The 20,356-nt window shown below is 37.9% G+C and overlaps 1 pseudogene; it reads right to left on the reverse strand.

Moving 5' to 3' along the window:
• The window catches only part of LOC137072782 (putative adhesion G protein-coupled receptor E4P), a 32,156-nt pseudogene that overhangs the window by 10,169 nt on the left and 1,631 nt on the right, over positions 1-20,356 (reverse strand).

Genomic DNA, 20,356 nt, shown 5'->3' on the forward strand with positions numbered 1-20,356 from the left:
CACGCACTTCAGAGTTAATCGTAAACTCTGGATTAAACCTGAGATGACAGATAAAGTTTATACTGAGCTTATACTGAAACGGTTGAACTTGATCCAAACAAGGTTGGATTTATCTGGACTTGTCAACTCTAAACCTACTCTGAAACTCAGAGTTTGTTCAGCCAGCTTTATGCAACAGGCCTCAGGTGTTGAATGTTGGTGTTTATCATCTTGTATTTGTTTATACAGTGTGTGTAAAGCTGTACTTTGATCAGATGGCAGACATGTCACAATGGCCAAAGCTGCTTTATTTGCTTCTAATCAAATTAACTTTAAACACCAACTCACTGTTCGCTGCCGTATCCTTCAGGAAGCAGCCCGACAGACATACCCACCACAACCAGAGCAACCATATATCCAATCACACACAGGAATCGACTGCCAAGCACCTCCCACTTTCTGGAGCTGATCTGTGATAGGTTCTTTACACAGATGAAGAGCAGTACAGCTTCAATGAACATCCACACAAAGCCGGAGAGAAAGAGGAAGTGCAGCACACCTGATATCACGGCACACAACACCTGGAGAGCATGAGAGACGGTTATGATGATTCTCAGTGAGGCTGTGCTGAGCTGTAGGCCTCCTTCATCTTTCTCACCTGCTGACGGCGTATGAGGCTCAGGAACTGTTGTGTGAGCAGGAACAGAAGGTGAGCCAACAGCAGACTCACACAGAGGTTGATTCGAGCCACATTATTCACTCCAGGACTCCACTGACAAAGGGCAAAGGTCAACAGCGCCAAACTGAAGAACACCAGCCCCACGATCACACACACCAAATTAAACAGCTCCATCAGTGTGTCGCTCTGAGAAAACATGTCAGAGTACATGAGTGCCAAATCTGTGCTCTTCTTCAACGGTCTCTATAAATGTTCTCGTACCTCTGGTGGGCGTCTGGTTTGCATGATGAGAGCGAATGTCGACAGATGAACACAGGAACACACAGTGAAGCTGCTGTTGGTCTCTAAAACAGAACAACCATCTACACAGCAAAAACTCCAGTGTTAAATTAACTCCCCTGAGAGTACATGTGAGACCACACTCAAGAGTGTTAAAGTGTTAAAATAAGAGTGTTAAAGTAACACTGAAGCAGTGTTAAAGTTAATAAGATAATTAACTGATTATTGGCAATTACTGAAGATACCTGATGTTAACAGAATTACCAAATGAGGCCATTTTGGTGATCAGTGTTTGTTTAACTTGGGCTCTTGACCCTTGACTTTGTAAGATTATATTTTGTTTGATGCCGTAACCAACAGTCAGACAAGCCATGAGAAAAGCTGATTGTTTGGTGTTGGTTATGTTTTGATGTTGTCATTACTTGATCTGAATCACTCAACTAATTTAGAGTCTCTTAGTTGGGTTTATCTGGTTGATTATAACATGAGATCCAGCATTTTCAATATAATTCTAATGATTTCTTTGCCACTAGAGGCAGACGTTGAAAAGACGTCCACTGAGGAGCCAGAATGAAAGTTTTTATGACGTCTGTTTTGGACGTGATCTGCACGTCTGATATAGACCCTCATGGACCTCAAGGTTAAACACTAGTTCAAATCTGCTCATTGTGGACATATGTTTTATCTGTAATTGCAAAGCAACTCACAGACAAAGTGTGTTTATCCAAAAATCATAAAAACAAAATTAACAGATAATTAGATGTTGAGGATTTATGGTTCATTTGAAGTCACCATTGTGGAGGGAAGCGTTTGCTTTAGTTGGGCTCTTGATCCCCGTACGTGTGTTAGCGTTTCTGAGGCTGCTGTAACTGTGTGTGTGTGAAACACAAGAGTTGTGGCTGAGAAAGCAAAGCTAAAGTGACATCAGGTGTTGTCAGCTCCTTGTTGATGATAACTAAATCATCAGAAAGTGTGCATCTGATATTATGTTTTTATTTGTTACAATAGTATTTTGTTTATAGCCTCTGCAGTATTGACACCAGTAGCCTTATCCTGAAGGATGATAAAGTACATACACCCAATGTTTTGAGAAAATATTTCCCATGATCACACACAGACATCAAGGTTTGGCCTATGTTTCACAACAACGGTGACACAAAAACGCTTCCTGCTGCAATGCATGATGGGTGGCTTCGTAGTGCAAAACTGATGCTTGATTGTCACCATTGTTGTGAATCATAGGCCAAATCTTGATATCTGTGTGTGACCATAGGAAATATTTTCTCAAAACATTGGGTACACATACTTTTTTTCTCATCCGTTAGGATAGGTGGACCTTTTATTGCTATTGGTGCCAAATAATGCAGATTCACAAGATTATAGAGGCTATGAACAAATAACTATTGTGCCAAACAAGAACACAAAAAATAACATCAGACGCTCACTTTCTGATGATTTAGTTATCATCAACAAGGAGCTGACAACATCTGATGTCACATTAGCTTTGCTTTCTCAGCCACAACTCTTGTGTTTCACACACACAGTTACAGCAGCCTAAGAAACGCTAACACACGTACGGGGACCAAGAGCCCAACTAAAGCAAACGCTTCCCTCCACAATGGTGACTTCAAATGAACCATAACTCCTCATCATCTAAACCTCTGGTAATTCTCAGAAAGAGCTTCTGTAGACGTCTGACTCTGACAGAAATAGTCAAAGTGTGTCTTATATCTGTGATTAAGGGCAGCACAGTGTCTCAGTGGGAAACACTGGCTCCTCACAACAAGAAGATCCTGGATTGAATCCTGAGCCAGAGAGTCTTTCCTTCAGGTCTGGTTTCTCTCATGATCCAAAAATGTGTGAATTACAGATGATAAGTTGTCTAAAGTGTCTAAAGGTGTGAGTGAAGTTTCTTTTATTTTTATGATTTTCGGACAAACACACACTGTCTGAGTTGCTTTGCAATTACAAATGGAAAATATGTCCACTTGTGAATTGTGATGTTCTCATTTGGTGATTCTGCTTGTTAACATCAGGTATCTTCAATAATTGCCAATAATCAGTTAATTATCTTATTAACTTTAACACTGCTTCAGTGTTACTTTAACACTCTTATTTTAACACTTTAACACTCTTGAGTGTGGTCTCACATGTACTCTCAGGAGAGTTAATTTAACACTGGAGTTTTTGCTGTGTACAATCCACTCGCTGATATTCCAGTACACACAGGACAGAGAACCGCTGGGGTCGAACTCCTGCAAAAAGAAGAAAGAACATGCAGAAAATATTACAACACTGAATATTAGATGTTTTCAGATGTTCATCAGTTCTCAGACTGGACAAAAACTCATTTCAGTCTCTCACTCTGATGTGTCTGAGGGTGAAGTTGACTGGTTTGGTGAGTTTAGTGTGGGTGGTTTTGGGAAGAGTAGCTGAGATCACAGTGGACATCATGGTTTTAATCGTGTCATTTGATGTGTTGAAGAAGTCAGCCTTCAGTAGATTCCCCATTTTCTTATAACTCATGAAAGCCACTGCAGCTGATCCTGTGTGACAGAAATGTGAAAATATGTAAAAACAAAAATGAAAGCAAAACCTTCAAGTGATTGTAGTTTAGTGGTTTAGTGGTGGCTCTTTCTGTCACTTATTTTCTTATTAAATCAAACATTAACTCATTTCACACACCTCCACTGTTGTTCTTGGCGATCCCGATGAGATCAATGTCCACAGAAGAATTTTTCGTCTCAAGTCGAGGGATTTTATCTAAGGCAACCTGTGGTCCAACCATGAAGATTTCAACCTCTGATTAAAAACAAACAGGAAGTTATGTGTCATGTTAATTAAAGTACAATATTTATCTTTTGTATTATTAAAGTCCAACTTACAAACAATTTAAATGACTATTCACTATTGACTGGGTTTCTTCTCTGATGTAGATTGATGTTAATTATTCATATTTGTTTGATTATTGTTGTGATTCTAAAGCAAGAAACTTAGTCAGATATTATCAGAATGCATTTCATACTAAACACTTTAAGACTTTATAATAATGGTCCATTATTAATAGATAACTATGCAGGAATTAATGCAGCACTAATAAGTAGCACTACATACTCTAAAAATAATTTGGGTAAAAAACAACCCAATGTTGGGTCAAATATGGACTAACTAAGCAATTGGGTTGTCTTAAGCAAATATTTAACCCAACCGAAGGGTTTATTGAAAATAATAGTTCTGTTTGAAGTCACCATTATGGAGATCAGTGTTAGCTTTAGTTGGGCTCCTGATCCTTGACTTTTTAAACATATTTTTTTCTCTGGTGACTGTAACTGTTTGTTACAGTGAGAACAGCAAGAGAACATTGATGATGACAAGTTGATGTTGGCTTGTGGTTGATGATGGATTTGTTATCATCATAGAGTGGTTTTATTTGCTGATCTTCTGAGTGTCATTGATTACAGTAGCCTTGTGACTCTACAGAATATCCAGCAGCGTTTTAATCAGGTTAACTGAATGATTTTTAAAATCACTACACAATGATCATATTCTTCAGCTGAAAGCGTCTGATCATGTTTTTTTTCTTGCCATAGCAAACCCAGTCACAGCACCCAGAGAAACACTAACATTAAAAAAGTCGTCAAACTGCACAACTAAACAAAACACTGATCACCATAATGGTGACATAAAAATTAACCAAAAAAACTGTTAATTCTCAATAAGAGCTTCTGTAGACGTCTGACAGAAATAAAGTCAGTCTGGTTAGTAATGTGTGAAGCTGGTAATGCTGTTTGTGGAGTTGTTTAATCCTCTGATGAGATCTTCAGAGATTTAATGTCTTCTTTTATCTTCAGTTGATTTCATCTAAAGTTGTGGCTGAAGTCAGTAAAAAAAAAAAAAGGTTTTTGGGGGGTAAAATGTGTGTTATTTTGGCAAGGTTGCCTGCTACAATTCGCACGCATGGGTCTATTACACAATAGTCGTTTCAACCCGCGGACATAGAAAACAACCTGCGGGAAAAAAAACGCAAACTTGGCAACATAGTACAGTTGAGCTCTGTTGACGTTGCTTCGTTGCTCTGATTGGTTGTTGGTCTATCCAACTGATGTCTTTCCTGGTTTGGTTGAAATGCCCCATAATCACAGCCCAATGGAGCAGTTTCAGACTCATATTCTGTCTAGAATTGAGTATGACCACATCAGGCTAACAGGAGGTAGAATTAGTGAAGTTTTTATTAACAAAATTTCGGGAGGAGCACGTGCAGAAAATTAAACCTAATTAAACACAAGTGGAGCACATCAAGCTAATCAACGATAAGAGGTGTGATAATATATACAGCAGATTTACCTTCTTTCGTTGACCATTTTCATTTTAGCATCCCTCCACCACCCCATCTCCTCACTTGATTCTAACAAACTCTTATTAGAAGTCAACACAATCTATAATACACTCCAGTCCAGTTCTAGAGTATCTCTATCACGGAGGGGGTACTCTGGGTTCGGACCAAATTCCGAGCCCGGAGCACTGCCCCGGACAGCACGCCAAATACGCATTATCTTTACTCTATTTAACTTGATGTAAGTGTGAACTAGTGAAATTAGTGAAATTAGCTGACTGAGTTCATGAGTGGCATAAAAATATGGCAGGACTTTTACTTTCTGACCCCTGGATTTTCTACCTCTGCTAGAAATCTACAGGCAGGAGAGTTTTATCGGGTTGGAGATGAACTCTGCAGGACTGAGGCTCTCTAGGACTGGAGTTAATTATTGTTTCCGTCTGTCACCTGTGATCCACCGCTGCTCTCTAGACTATATAAACTCCCTGATATCATATATAATCTCAGTTTCATCATCAATAATAACAGTTTCTCCACTCACCTAAAGCAGCATGAGTAAAACTGACATTGTCACTCGAGTCTGTCGCCTTCACCAATGTAGAAATGAGTTTCTCGCTGCTTTTTAACACACGGTTTCCATGAGTAGTGAGTTTAACTGGGCTGACGGATGATGATGATGATGATGAGGATGAGGATGATGATGATGATGATGACTCGATAATCTTCTCTGAAGCGTTGAAGACAGCAGTCAAAATGTTGGTAACCGTCTATAGTTTTATGATCAGACAAACAGAGTCACAGTAAATATCATCAGAGCCAATAAGACAGCACAGGTAATCATGTCAATCATCTATTATCTACATTATCTGACAGATATTTGATTATCATTTTTCTCTTGAAGACTTACATTCACAGAGAGCACTTGAGATGTGATGTTCTCGATTTGCTCAAGAAGATTTTGGAAACAGTCCTGAATCTGGAATCACAATTGTGAAAGCAGTATTTGTGACCAGTCACGGAAAGTAGGGACACAAGACTGTTCTGGGGCATTTTGAATTATTCACATATTCTGAAAGTGTATTCTCCAAGCTTTCCAACACTGTGTGACACATGGAAATCTGATAATATTTGGAAAAGTTGTGGCCATTTGAATGTAGGGATTTAAAGGTAGGGTAAACTCTAAAAAGATGTGTTAAAACTGACACAACATGTGTCATTTTTAACACATGTAGTGAGTGTGCTCAGGGACAACACATGTTGTGTCAAATTTAACACAATAAATGTGTCATTTAACACAGAAATTGTGTCAGGTAATTACATACTCAGAAGTAACTTTAAAAATAAAGTGAAACTAAATTATTAAGCAGTTATTCAGAAGTCGAGTACAGAACTCATGTGCACACAAAATACAATGTTTCAAACTCTATGACTCTATCAACTCAATTATTCACAATTCAACACTTCATCAATGATGCTGCTTTTGAGAGAAGTTCATGACGAGATAACATTTAACAGAGTTTGCACTTTGAATTAAATTAAATCTTAGCAACTTGTTTGAGAACATAAACGCTGCATACACTTCACAATGATGGTGTGTGTCGAGCTCTTTATAACATGATGTGTTGAAAACAACACAACGAGATGTGTTAAAAATGACACAAGCTGTGTAGATTTTAACATATGAAGTGTGTGTGCTCAGGGGCAACACATGTTGTGTAGATTTTAACACATGTAGTGTGTGTGCTCAGGGACAACACGTGTTGTGTCAATTTTAAGACATGTAGTGTGTGTGCTCAGGGACAACATGTGTTGTGTCGATTTTAACACATGTAGTGTGTGTGCTCAGGGACAACACATTTTATGTAGATTAACACATGTAGTGTGTCCGCTCAGGGACAACACATGTTGTGTAGATTTTAGCACATGTAGTGTGTGTGCTCAGGGACAACACATGTTGTGTAGATTTTAACACATGTAGTGTGTGTGCTCAGGGACAACACACGTTGTGTAGATTTTAGCGCATGTAGTGTGTGCGCTCAGGGACAACACACGTTGTGTAGATTTTAGCACATGTAGTGTGTGTGCTCAGGGATAACACACGTTGTGTAGATTTTAGCACATGTAGTGTGTGTGCTCAGGGACAACACGTGTTGTGTCGTTTTTAACACATGTAGTGTGTGTGCTCAGGGACAACACATGTTGTGTAGATTTTAGCACATGTAGTGTGTGTGCTCAGGGACAACACGTGTTGTGTCGTTTTTAACACATGTAGTGTGTGTGCTCAGGGACAACACATGTTGTGTAGATTTTAGCACATGTAGTGTGTGCGCTCAGGGAAACATGTGTAGATTTTAACACATGTAGTGTGTGTGCTCAGGGACAACACATGTTGTGTAGATTTTAGCACATGTAGTGTGTGTGCTCAGGGACAACACATGCTGTGTCAAATTTAACACACAACCTGTGTTGTTTCATTAACACATATTTGTGTAACCTGTAACTCAACTAATGTGTTATTCCTCTTACACAGGTGTGTTGAAACCTTTTACACACTAATGTGTTATAATTACACAACGTGTGTCAGATGTGTGTTACATGTGACTGTAGGTGTGTGTTTGCCAGAGTTACTTCCTGTGTTTGGATGAACACTGAAAGTATTGTTAACTTGTGTTTAGTCCAGTGACGTTTAATAAACAGTTAGTTTGAACATTTTATTACTGGCTGTTTTAGACATCATGAATCTAAACACACAAGCTCTTATTGAGATTAACAGAGGTTTAGATGCTGATGATTTATTGAATGTTTGATTTGAAGTCTCCAGAATCGTGTCTCCTTTATTTGAGCTCTTGACCTTTAACTTGTCTTTTTATTCTTCTCTGGCTGCTGTAACTGTTTTGTAATCAAATACATTTCTTATGGCAAGAGAAAATATGATCAGCTGTTTAATGATGATGTCATAATCTCAAGCCCTGATCTGGTCAAGCGTTTGAGAATATGGATGGTGTTTATTTATTTGATTTATGTGTGGTTAATTATAACAGTCTTGAGAAACTATATCGTGATACCAAGCAGTGCAGAATGATTTTGTAAAAAAAATAAAAATAATGTTCATATAATGTTTTCCAGGGATGCAAACACATGTATTGTCAAAAAAGAGAGAGGTAACTCACCATACATAATTAAAATGTAAGTACTCTGAAAAGGAGAGTATAAAAATAGAGTGGCTCTAGACTTTTTAATCTGCAATAAACACCGCTCATTATTTTCGTTCGGGCATGAAACAAGTGATTGGCTTGGGCGACTGTCACTCTCTCTCGATACCAGGATCTGCCCACACATGCACACACCCCTGGGAAGAGCAAAAGCATTCAAAATTCACATTGCAGGGTTTTGCAGTCAGTGAAGGCAAACAATGCAAAAAAAAGGAAGACAGTTCAAGAAAAGGCAATGCAAAAAAAGCCTTTGGATAAACAGAGAAATCAAACGCGAGTAAATATCAGCGCGGCTTTTCAACGATGTCGAGAACCGAGGGACCTCAAGGGGCTGAAAAGCGACTCATTGCTGGCTGTATTTCTGCTGGACAGGTAATCTTTCATTTTGATTAGCTGCCTAATATAACGTTAGCTAACATAACATTACTTAGCATAAATTTACAATATTATACACTTAGCCATTAGTAGAGATGATAAATACTCAATATGCTTAGCTCAAGTTGATCACTGTCGTGTTGAATTTCGCAAAATTGACCTTTAGATTTCAAAACAGATTTATAACACGTATTCGTTTTATTTTTTATTTAAATAAACTTTTCATTTAAAATGATAACGTCCTGACAGAAATAGACACGTTTTGTCCCTTTCTCTTTCTTTTCTTTTCTTTTCCTGTTCCTCTTCTTCTTTTTCATTTCAATTGATGGACCATGGATGTTAGGAAGAATCCCATGTCTTTTGACATTTTTTATTATTATTTATTAAAAGAAAAAGTAGTACACCAAGAAATGCTGTCGTAATATAGTAATCGTCATATAGTCGTAATATAGTAATCATATCTGATCACCTGTTACCAGCGCGTGCATAAGACGCTTGAAGACACGCGAGAAGGGACATCTCTTGTATTTTATTCTTGTTTGTTTCTAATTGCTATTATCATATATTATGTTATTGTTTGTATACTGTTGTGAGCATTACAAAAAACGACAGCATCAGACATCCACATGACCAGAGTTTTTCGGCGCATGCACATCACTCTTGCCGCTTCAAGTTACGTCAAGGCAAGCGTGAAATCAACCCTTGCATGCACACGCAGATAACTGCTGGTCGGATGCAATATATTGTTATTTTTCTTACAAACACTCATCGTTTAACTTCAGAAGGCATTGAGTCATCCATTGGGATCGTATGGATTACTGTACTTATTGCTGTATGTGCTGTTTGATGCCTTAACTCTTAGAAACCCAAATGAGTTTTAATTAGCAGAGATTATTTATTTTTCTGTGTTCATCTGAGGAAATAAAGTCGTATACATCTCGGGTTGCATGAGGGTAAAAGACGAGTAACCCGTGAGGATATTTCTGCGCGCACTGTATTTTCAGTGTAACAGTTATAGAATAGCTCGAGACGTGGGATCCTTCTTAGGATTCATCTGTGGCAAGGAAGAAAAAGAAGAGGAACAAGAGGAGGATGGAGCAAAGCAAGAGAAATGAATGTGTTCTAAATCTGTTTTTGTTTTTTTCAACGTTTTTATTTTTCCTTTTTTAAATAAAGGTTTCCAAATGATATCAGATTGCATTTGTAATTTTATTGTACTTACCCCGTAACTACATGAAACAAGAGGGGAACAAGAGCAACTTTAATTTATAGCCCACACATCCATACTTACACCGTAACTACATGAAACAAGAGGGGAACAAGAGCCATTTTAAATTAAAGCCCGCACATTCATACTTACCCCGTAACTACATGAAACATCCATACACAGCAAAAACTCCAGTGTTAAATTAACTCTCCTCAGAGTTTATTTGGCTCCGCACTCAAGAGTGTTAAAAGTAACTCTGAAGAAGTGTTAAAGGTAATGAGATAATTAAGAGATTAGTTAAGTGATGATTGGCCATTAGTGATTAACACCTGATGATAACAAGCAGAATCACTGAAGGAAAGAGTCACCATTTTTAAGTCACCATTATGGAGATCAGTGTTTGCTTTAGTTGGGCTCTTGACCCTTGGCTTTTTAACATTTGTTATTTTTTCTGGCTGCTTTAACTGTGTGTTTGGAACACACATTTTGGCAAAGAAAGCGCAGAGAAAATCTGTTCAGGAGTTAGTGATATTTTGATTAACATAATCATCGATTAGTGACTGGATCAGCTAATATAATTCTAAGACCAATGTCTAGCTATATGGGGCATGTGTAGCCTATAAATCTAGACGTACCCTAGCGGCAGCAAATCTAATATACCCGCGAGTGTCGTCTAGCAAGTCTCAATACCCTTCTGTATTCGCCAAACTTTTGCCAGGCCAATCTCATCCTGTATAGAGTCGGTGGGCGGGGCCATAATGACGACGGCCAAGTTGCGTTTGTGTGCTTCTAGTAAACACAGAAACTGGCGAACGGCGGTCTTTCGAATCAGCTTTGACTGCGACTCTGGAAGACCTGGAGTTAAGCTTTTCTCTGAGAAAAGAACAAAGAACGGCACTGAAGTCATTCTTAAAAAAGGAAGATGTTTTGCCGACCGATGAGATTCTGCACAAAAAAGATTTCAAACTATTTTGTTGCATTAGACCCTCACAGACATCAAGAATCAGTGTATAGCCCCGGTTCTACCACAGGAACTTTACCCAGGAACCAGGAACTTTGGGTGGTACTCGGTGTGTTTAGACCGCAGGAACCAGGGTCTAAATGAAGTTCCGGGTAAATATTTCCCCCTCCAAACGGCCCTGCTCGCGAGGTAGTACTTTATCAAAGTTCAGGAACTTTCGAGGGCGGGACTTGGGCGCTGAACATGCTGATTGGTTGAGATCTGCATTTTTAAAAGTCTTTTGCGAGGTTAGGTCTACGTTCAGTAATAATCAGTCTTACACACCGCGCTCATGTTGACAAGAGAGGAAAGTAATTTAAAAGGCCGTAACAAGGCCGTAACAATCACGGCCTCCTAATAATCCCCATCCAATGAATTGGCTCTATCACCCTCTCTCCTCTCCACCTTTTGCTGGTGTGTGGTGAGCGCACTGGCGCCGTTGTACTGTGGCTGCCGTCGCATCATCCAAGTGGATGCTGCACACTGGTGGTGGTTGAGGAGAGACCCCTGACATGAGTGTGAAGCACTTTGGGTGTACTGTAGTACATTTGAAAGTGCTATATAAATGCCTCATTCATTCATTCATTCATTCAAAATGGTGAGAATAGAAAGAAATCACTAAATCAGTTCATCTTATAATTTATGCATGCTGCAATGCATGCTGGGAGCCATGGGTGAGTTTTAATTGGTGCACCCGGAATCCACTGCAAAAGCTTTTTGATGGCCACCATTGTTGAGATTCATACGCTGATTATTGATGTCTCTGTGTGGCTAAATGAGAAGAGATTCAAACCTTTTTTTTTTTTATTTTTTTTTTTTAGAAGAGAATAATTTTTAAAAATCCCTCTGATTATTGTAAACACCAGAGCGTATGCTGTAGAATCACAGATCTGCTATAATCAATAAAGTAAACCTAACTCAAAGATTAGGCTCTAAATGACATCAGTGATTCAGCTCATGATGATTATGTCAAAACATAACCATCAACACTTGGTCACATTTTCTCTGCACTTGTATGGCTGCTTTAAAGCAGCCAGACAAATATTAATGTTATAAAGTCAAGAGCCCAACTAAAGCAAACACTGATCTCCATATTGGTGACTCTTTCCTTCAGTAATTCTGCTTGTTATCATCAGGTGTTCATCACTAATGGTCAACCATCACTTAAATTAATCTCTTAATTATCTCATTATCTTTAACACCTCTTCAGAGTTACTTTTAACACTGGAGTTTTTGCTGTGTACTTACCCCGTAACTACACGGATAATTACTCCTTAATTAAAAAATACTTACAGTATAATTACACCTCAATTAAAAAATACTTACAGTATAAATAATTTGTTAATTTTCCTGATAGTTACCCCTTTATTCCCCCAATATTACATATTATTCCCATATACTTACTTTATAGTTACACTATAATTACAGAAAGTTATGCTGTAAATTCACTTTAATTATGCAGTTCTTTCCGGGCCGTAATCTAATGCGCTACCCAAAATGCATATGTAAAAGCTAGTGCACCGCCTCCAGGAACTTTTTTTTTAGAACTAAATTAGCTTTAGCTACTATTAATCTACAATGCTTTCATAATGGAAACTCTTAAATTTAAAACACAGATCTCGACTACAACACTGCTGGTTATAAGTGAACTGCCATATATTTTGCCTTTAATTACATTTTTGGGGGGTGTTCCAAAAATCAACGTCTGCCCAACGTTGGATTTAAATGTCATCCCAAATTTCATTTCAACCAAAATCCAAAGTCAGACGGATGTTGGAGTCTACATCCTGTGTCTGCTGGGCTGTGGCTCTTTTTCATCCATAATAAATGACTTGCTCCTCAAAGTGCAGAAGAAACACTATAATAAACGCCGTCATGTTATCTTTTGTTTAGGATTAACAAAAGTATGTGAGGTAATTGTACCAAATCATTTTGATGACAGACATTTCAGAATGACAAAAAGTACATTTTAAGTGTGATATGACTGATTAGTTCAGTTATCCAATCACATAATCTTATGCAATAACGCAAAATTAGCATAAAATATTTGGATGGAAACATGGCTATTGAGTTTGAGTCTAAATTGCAGAAACTCAACTTACGGTGCATCCTTCCTGCAGTGTTATATTTACACCTGCAATGAAAGAAATCAGCATCAAGACAATAATACAATACAGCTGCGAAAGAAAAAGAAAATAGCAGCCACTTTGCCTGACCAAACCTTATACATAAAAACTGCTTTAGCATTTATACTGTTTGGGCACCAAATAATAATAATAATAATTTGTCCGATTTATATAGCGCTTTCAAGGCACTCAGAGCGCTTTACATAGAAGGGGGGGAATCTCCTCAACCACCACCAATGTGGAGCATCATCCTGGATGATGTGACGGCAGCTATGTTGCGCCAGAACGCTCACCACACGGCAGCTGATTGGTGGAGAGGAAACTGAGTTATGAAGCCAATGAAGCCAGTCAGGATATGATTAGGAGGCCATGATGGTCAGGGGCCACATGGGCAAATTTGGCCAGGATGCCAGGATTACACCCCTACACTTTATAATTAAAAAATCAGTTTGAAGTACTTAATGATTGAACCTAAAAACATGATCTAGCTTGATAAATATGATAAATGTTATCTAGCCTAAATGGATATGCACAGTAAAACTGCACCGTTTTTATTTTATTTATTTTTTTGCATACAATACTGATTTATGTCTACCTATACCTGAGCAAGAAACCTGAGAATATATTCAAATGATCGTGCCCCCGTGCTTCTATACAAAATCTTCGAGCAAGAGTGCACTGAGTCAGTGTGGGAGTGAGCCATTTTAGAATCATTAGAGCATTACAATCATAATAGCCTTTATGTAAATTATATTAAATATTCGTTTTCTTTTCTGGTTGCTCCAAAGCCTTTAGGGTTTATAACAGAATCTTGACTCTTGATTCCATGATTAGGTTTAGAAATGAGATTTAAATTTTCACTTGATTATTTGCCTGTTGAGTGTGTTTAAACAGTGTGGGTCAATTTGACCCATAACAGATTATTATTATTTATTTATTTTTATAGCATAATCGGAGGGTTAAGAAACTTGGATAAGATATCCTTGAAAAAGGATATTGACCTTTTTTCATTTTTTTATTGGTCTTTTTCTATTTCTTTTTGGACTGACTTTAAAATAGACATGGCAAAAAAATGTTTACAGTACTCTTAACTTAGAACTTCACGACAGTTTTCAAAACCCATATTTTTCTAAAAAAAAATATTATGAATTATTTAATTATTTAGGAAAAATTCTACATTCTTAAGACAAGAATAACTCAAAAGAAGCTTTTATAAAATAATCATATTCTTTGAAACGCTGTCAATCATGAGGTCACAAAACAAAAAGCTTAAAAAAATAATAGGAACCTCAAAGCTTTTCGATTTTATGTGACTGCTTTAATATTATAAATTATTTTCTATCTTGGATTTTTTATTGTTATTATTTATTTCATAACAATGTTCATTTTATATTATATTTGTTGTCATTATTAACCTTTGTTCTACATATTTGAAACTGGACCATAATGCCTATTTATTGTTATTTTTCTCTCATATAATTTTTTGTATTGTACTTGTCTATAATTGCACAAAATAAAAATAAAATGAAAACAAACAGAGAAGTATCTCCACCAGTCTATAGAGGGCAGTACCTAAAAAAGACGGAAGAAAAAGCGGAAGTTATCGCGTTTGAGTTCATGCAAAGCAGATTTACCTGGCCACTCGTCACAGGGTTTCAGTATTTGAAGAGAGGCGATCACACAATATCATCGACTACGATCGTTTAAATAAGTACATGTTTCCTTTTTGTGTAGAGACAAGAAAGACTGATTAGTATACCTTGTTTTCTGTCTAAACAGAATGATGTTTATACCGGTAGGTTGTTTGAATTTGTTCGGACACGCATGCTGTTAGTGTAGTTCACAACTCACAGTGTTAGCTAACACTTGCTGTTTTGCCTTTCTTTCACACTTCAAGCATGTTCTACATGTTAAAATATATCTATCTACTCTAAGTAAGTTAGCCAAAGATTTACATCTAGAAAGACTACGTATAACTTTTGGTGTTTTCTTACAAAAATAACGATATATGGGTTGTTTGAATTATTTAGTTTTTCTGAACAAGTATGCTGCTTGTCCAGTAGCTAGAGTGGCTAGCAAGTGTTATTTTGTACAAAAAAAAAAAAAAAAAATCTTTGTTAGAGTATACATATCGATGAGGAGGACCATTTGCAGTGGTTCAGCGAAGGGATGTGCTATTGGTCCCCATTTAACCTCAGCAAAAAAGAAAAGAGCAACAATTTAGCCATCCGCTGCACACCTCCTGGGAGAAACATCATTTTAAGTTCATGAAGGAAGCAGATAAATGGGTCTGATTTGTGCGCTTGTTTTTCCTGCATTTCATCTGTTTCATTTATTTGTCTGTTTATGGTGGGTAGCAGACTCTTTCATTCATTATTCCCTGCTCTAGAATCTTGGAAAGAGGCAATGAGATACCAAACAGGTTCCAGCATTGAAATGACGGACGATGAAAAGAAGGGAAAGAGAATATCAAATTCCAAGTACAGACCCCAGGCCTCTTCTGATGAAGAGGAGTCTAGCCTTCCAGATGTGATATATTTGAAATCAATTACATTTAATGTGTATTAAGTGCACCAAAAACATTGCATTTAATTTAATACACTTAAGTGTATACAATGCACCAGCAGTTCAAGCCCAAACCTCTTTTGGGCTTTGTTCTGAATAACAAGGTTTCAGTGGTGCCCGACGGTCCAGAAGTTGCAATGATTTCAGAAAACCAGGATGTAATATGTATTGCTGTGATGCTTTGTTTCAGATCCTGCCACTAAACTATATCCTTTTTTAGATTTAAAAGTTTCTGTATCCTCTTTCGCAGAACCAGGTTTCTCCCCAGTAATCCAGACTCCACTTCACAGAGTCAAGAGTTTGAGTACAAGTTAGTGATGTTTTTTGTCTTGGAAACTATTGCTTGTATTTAAGATGAGGAATACTTTTATCCATAATCTGTTTTTCATTAGGATTGATGGGTTACTCGCTGCAGCAGTTTCTGGATGAAAGGTGCCGAGGTGTGTTGTACATTCTATTAGCTTTGCACAGTTCAATTATCGTTTCATTACTAGCAAATTTACCCTGGCAGCATATGGGTGAAAACACTGGAGGTATGTACACATTTGAACAGTGTTGAAAATAGTCCCTTTAGTTTTTGTGTTTATATATATATATATATATATATATATATATATATATATATATATATATATATATATATATATATATATATATATATATATATATATATATATATAAACACAAAAACTATATAGTTTAGTTATTATTATTATTATTATTATTATTATTATTATTATTATTGTTATTATTATTATTATTATTTAATTATGTAGATTTCCAGAGACTTCAGAATGAGAACCACGCCCTGAGAGAGGCAAACCAGGCCCTGGGGGGAAAGCAATGCACGAGCAGGTGAGAACATGCACTCTTGCTTAATTTTTTCTTTTTTGAGTGAGATGTAGGTCAAACATTACTAAATGCCTTTCTTTTTGTAGATTTGGATGGCAGCGGCTCACAGAGCAGGTGAAGCGAGTAGGGACGACATTTGCCCATACTGGTACAACTTGCGAACACACAAAATTCTTACTTACCGCCTGTGTGTAGTAGACCTAAATGTAAATGTCATAGTTTAGTAGGTGAGGGACCAGGACTGACTGCATTATTATTTTATTCTGGGAACCCCTGTAGGTGCAGAACAGACACTAATGCTGCAACGTCTTGGAGAGTTTGGCGATGCAGTGCGTAGCATGGACAACAAAATGGACACTATGCTTCAACATTTCAGTGCCGATGTGTCTGTTGGAGAGTTATACCTGCCAGGGGATCTGTTACTCCCCCTAGACACACAGGAAGATTTTTGTTACTTGACAACAGTTTGAGGCAGGATAAAGAGCTCCAGTAAGTGTGCTGATTTTGTTTATAACACCATAGGGTAATCTAAAAAGTAAAATTTTATAGTGTACACTGCATATTCTACAGTCTTAATCCCTTTTTGTATTTTCAGCTTAGGTTTTTGGAAATCAAATGTGGGAGGGACCTTAAAGAGGGGGTGAAATTCTGTTTCATGCATACTGAGCACTGTTAAAGACTTGGATTCCCATCCTAAACATAGACAAAGTTTCTAAAACTAATGTTGGAGGTTTGATGGAGTATTTCTGTGTTAAAAATACTCCTTCCAGTTTCTCACAAGTTTCGGAGAGTTTTTTTCGAGTATGGGTCGGCTTGATGTCGACAGAGCGGAAGGTCCTTGTATGGGCCGTACAGGCTCTTCTCCCAGAAGGGTGCGTGTGCGTGACTAGAGGCGAGAGAGCAAATGCACGCCCATAAACAATGCTCTCAGGTGCAGATCCACTCATCTGTGCAACACTTCAGTCGCGCCGCGCTTTACTTTATTCCTATGGGTGACATCAAATGACTTAAACGCGGCTGCATAGCATTCCGGGAAGGCAGAGCTGCATTTGAACCGATTTGAACGCAGAAATAACGGGAAGCGTCACAACATCGCTTCAGTCGTGTCGCAAAAGTGTCTCTCCACGATCACTGCTGTCACAGGACTTCACCAAATCAACAGTTACCAAAGAAGTGTGTTTTTAACGGAGCGGTCCCAGCGATGAAGGTTCGGTCCTGCTTTGGAAGCAGGCGCTGAGTAAAACTGCTTCAAATGTCTGTGCTGTTGGCTATCGTCGCATAAGTAAACATCAGTAAACAACACGATCATGTATAACGTTAGTTATTTTATCAATGGAGCATGCGATCTATGGTGTGTGTTTAAATACATTTGTTTAGCTGACCACTATAGGTGTCAGTTTGTTTATTGTAAAACCACCCAAACATAAACCTAGCGTTCTCACAAAGCGTGCTTCGTCATTCAAATGCGCTAACGGTTACTCCATTGTTGTTCTATGTATAACGTTACACTAGTCTGACGTGCAAAACCGTTTTGCTTGCTACTGCTAAGGTTTAGTCGCATACAATAGTCCATAAACCAAATCATGTCCTCATAAACTGCGAGTAAACACACACAAATGTTGACAGGCCACTAAATACAGTCCATACCACAGAGACGGACGTCCTGCTGTTGCTGCTTCTCCTGTTCAATTTATTTCAGCCTCCGGATCTGATTCTGGATCATATCTGTATTAGTTGAATCTGATTGATAGCCATTGTTTATTAGAGTAACGTTTTCTTCTCCACGCTTGAGGACGTCACCGCTTTGTGCGCGCTCGTCATTCTTTAGCTCCGCCCACACGATACGCCTCCAACCGCTCCTTTTTTTCCGGAAAGACTTGGTACAGCCTATATTTCTTTTATAAATATAATAAAACTAAAGACTTTTCGGAGATGTGAAGGATGCAATACTACTCTATAGGTACTCAAGATCGACATGAGATTGACTGAAACTGAGTGCTCCCCTGTTTTTGTTTTGTTTTTACCAATTTGTAATTGGAAACCTGGTTCTAGTATAAACAAATTCTGTTATTTATATTTAATCTTATTTATTTTTGTTATTTATATTTAATTTATATTATCTTGTATCATTGACAGTTACTGTACTTTAAAATGTGGAAATTAAACGCAAAATGAGAATTTGTCTGGTTTGTTCAATAATTATCATTGATAAACTGCATGCAACAAATATATAAATACCATTTTTATATATATGGTAAATGGACTGCATTTATATAGCGCTTTTAACAGACCCTATGGCCATCCAAAGTGCTTTACATCTTGCCTCACATTCACCCATTCACTCTCTCATTCATACACCGACGGCGATGTCAGCCATGTAAGGTGCCATCCAGCTTGTCAGGAGCAGCTTGGGTTGGGTGTCTTGCTCATGGACACTTCGACACTTGGTCAGGTGGAACCAGGGATTGAACCACCAACCTTCTGGTTTGTAGACAATCTACATGAACCACTGAGCCACTGCCGCCCCAATATATATATATAAGCTAGCATCGAAAAAAGCGATGTGCTGCCGTTTGGTATAACGACGGCGGAAAGGCGGTTTGCCTGTGGGCCGGTGGCGGAACTAAGGCGGTAAGAAGGCGGTTGCCACATTTAAAAAGCGGCTGCCGCCGGCGGTGCGCCGTCAAACGTGTTTGCGATTTCGCGATTCTGACCCTTCTACTGTCTCCGGAGCACCGCTGGTGGTCCGCCGACTCATTGCTATCTGGGCAGGGACAACACAAGTTCTGTACATTTTAACACGTAGTGTGTGCGCTCAGGGAAACATGTTGTGTAGTTTTTAACACATGTAGTGTGTGTGCTCAGGGACAACACATGTTGTTTAGATTTTAACACATGTAGTGTGTGTGCTCGGGGACAACACATGCTGTATCAAATTGAACAACTAGTGTCATTTCTTTTACAAACATTTGTGTAACCTGTAACTCAACTAATGTGTTATTCCTCTTACACAGAAGTGCGTTGAAACCTTTTACACACTAATGTGATATAATTACACAACGTGTGTCAGATGTGTGTTCCATGTGACTGTAGGTGTTTGCCAGAGTTACTTCCTGTGTTTGGATGATCACTGAAAGTATTGTTAACTTGTGTTTAGTCCAGTGACGTTTAATAAACAGTTAGTTTGAACATTTTATTACTGGCTGTTTTAGACATCATGAATCTACACACACAAGCTCTTATTGAGATTAGCAGAGGTTTAGATGCTGATGATTTATTGAATGTTTGATTTGAAGTCTCCAGAATCGTGATTAGTGTCTCCTTTATTTGAGCTCTTGACCTTTAACTTGTCTTTTTATTCTTCTCTGGCTACTGTAACTGTTTTGTAATTGAGTACATTTGTTATGGCAAGGGAAAATATGATCAGCTGTTTCTTGATGATGTCATAATCTCAAAACCTGATCTGGTCAAGTGTTTGAGAATATGGATGGTGTTTATTTATTTGATTTATGTGCAGTTCATTATAACATTGTATAGTTGAGAAACTATATCATCAAATCAAGCAGCGCAGAATGATTTTGTAAAAAAAAAAAAAGTATAAAAATTTTCTCCGAAAGTTTAAAGCTGCAGCAGAAAATTGTCTAAAAAAATCAGCGCATGAATCTCAACAATGGTGAAAATATTTTCATTTATTTCAAGGATATGTTCATTATTTTCATGTAGTTGCTTATGATTTGAAGTATTAATCA

Source organism: Pseudorasbora parva, chromosome 4 (assembly GCF_024679245.1).
Source record: "Pseudorasbora parva isolate DD20220531a chromosome 4, ASM2467924v1, whole genome shotgun sequence".
In the NCBI taxonomy this organism is placed as follows: Eukaryota; Metazoa; Chordata; class Actinopteri; order Cypriniformes; family Gobionidae; genus Pseudorasbora; species Pseudorasbora parva.